This window comes from Capsicum annuum, chromosome 7, assembly GCF_002878395.1.
Source record: "Capsicum annuum cultivar UCD-10X-F1 chromosome 7, UCD10Xv1.1, whole genome shotgun sequence".
NCBI lineage: Eukaryota > Viridiplantae > Streptophyta > Magnoliopsida > Solanales > Solanaceae > Capsicum > Capsicum annuum.
In genome coordinates this window covers 157004214-157006739 of record NC_061117.1, presented here as the reverse complement: position 1 = coordinate 157006739, position 2526 = coordinate 157004214, and positions in this window count along the sequence as shown.

Sequence of the window (2526 nt, the reverse complement as noted above, 5' to 3'; positions counted from 1 at the left end):
GGATAGATGACTTAGAATATGAGCATTCCTAGTTATAATATCAACCCCGTAGATCAACAATCGTGATAAATACCAATACCGGCTGGAAATCAAAGTTATGCGCAAATGTGTAGTAAATCTCAATCCTGGAAGCTCTCCATATATTGTTGACTATCCAAATTTCATATTGTTGTTATTTTATTACGTAGTTTATAATTACAAAACTTATATTCTTGTTACTAACTCACACTTGTTAAATTTAAAAGTATACTAGAATTGGTGAATAATTAACTTCAAGTCCCTTAGGTACGACAACTCGACTCTCAAAAGAAGTCACTTTACTACTTGTTTGACCACGTACGCTTAGGTGTGCAAAAGTCACAACAATTACAATAATTTTGGCTTTTTTTTTGCATTGCCCACAAAATTCATTAATTTTCTTCACATAAATTTGAAGAGTGACCACTACTACCATAAATCTCACGACAAGTTTGTACCTATTGAACTGCATTAACCTGGGCCTGAGGCTATCACAAGCTCAACTTGCTAAGCTGCCCAATCATTTGCTTTTAAAATAATGTAATTTGAGCAGTCATAGTGATAATACTATCTGCCTCTATCACACCTTCCAGCTTTTCTACCATACCTCAAGATGCATTGCCATACCAGTTAAGATTACTTTATGTAATACAATTGAGAAGAATGTAGAGTTCATTATATGTCGTATCCAATACTTGGCCACCTACATCTGAATCTAACAAAATTTTTGTGTTCAGATCAAGACTTTCCACAAAATTGTGGGCCAACATTCCATTCGACTATTGGTGATGTGGACAATCTCTGAGAAGATCCTTAAATCGCTCTCATAATTGATACAGATTTTCGTTAAGCTTCTATTTAAAGCTCTTAAACTTCCACTCCTCAACCTTGCACTCTTACAAGATGAGAAGAATCGAATAAGGAACTTCCTAGTAAGGTTGTCCCATGTGGTGATAGAATTTGAAGTAATTTGAAGATTCTACCTTCAACCATCTCTTTAATTCTCCCAAAAGTGAGAATGGGAAAAGAATGAGCTTTACTTAGTCTGTAGAGACCAATGATCTCCAAGAAGTTTTGTAAATATTACTAAGGATCCTCCTGTGAAAAGCATGTAAACTACCCGTTGCTGTTAAATAATTTCACCATATTTTGTTTTAACTCAAATATATCTCTTGGTTTTAGTTTGTGGATTCTTGAGGTAACATTAGCTTCTAGTGGGATTGCCACTCTGTGCACTGTCCTGTGGGCTGGTTGTTGATTGGACATAACTGCAGGAATAGTCTTAGCTTGTGGAATTGGGTAAAGAAGTTTTGCTTCTCTTCTCAATTGAAGTGAGATTCTCTCGGGTTCGGGATGTGGTAACCAAATCCCTTTCCCTTTCCACCTTACTTGTGGTTTAAACCTCTACGTGCAAATTCAATACATAAGACCAAGTTGTCAGGACTTTATCAAAGAAAATAGTAGAACTAAAAATAAAGAGTTGCTAATTTTTCAATTCAGTGGGAATGGCGCTAAAGACTTATTACATTCAAACACTCACGCAAGTGTACGTGGTTGTGCAAGTAATAAAGTGGCTCTTGCAAGGCGAATATCAACCAATAGGGACTTGTTTTTTAGCAAGCAATCTAACTCTAGCAATACTATAATATTAAGCAAGTGTGATTCCTAACCAAAGTGAGTTGAGTTTTATTTTGTTCTAAAGATAACAATGAACTATAACGTAATTTGAATATGTTGTAGACAATATTTAGGAGCATATCATGATCAAGGCATCTTGAACAATCACGCAAAGCTGTACAATCTCGTTGGTTAAGTTATTTTTCTTGTTTGTTGATTCATGGGGTTAATATCATGATTATGATCTTTCGAGCCTCTAATCGCCTATTTAAATTAGCATCACAACGACATCGATGAGCGGAGATATGGGAACTAGTTCAAATGTATTTATATTTCTTTCCATATTTGAGCCAAATAGAGAAAAATAGGTAATATTTCTATCCTAACTGTGATTTCTAATATTTAATCATCTTAAAGATGAGAACCCTTGCATCCTTTGTTCTAACCTAATGTTAATCCTTTTGAGCTCACAAAAGATATATATAGATGCATTCTAAAGATCGTGAATCTCTAGAATAGTAAGCACAAGAACATAAGAACAACCAAATATGATAATTAACATTAACCCACTTGAGTATAAGCTAAGAAATCATATTTGTAGCCTCAATCCGAGAATTAGGTTTCTTAACCACTTATACTAATAATGAATGAAGGGGAGCCTTGGAGTAACCGATAAAGTTGCTGCCACGTGACCAGGAGGTCACGAGTTCAAGCCTTGGAAACAGCCTCTAACAGAAATGCAAGGTAAGACTGCGTATGATATACCCTTATGGTGGGGCCCTTTCTCGGACACTGCGCATAGCGGTAGCTTTAGTGCACCGGGCTGCTCTTTTATACTAATAATGAAAACACGAGAATTTGATGTTTTTATCAAGAGGAAGAACTAAGAAA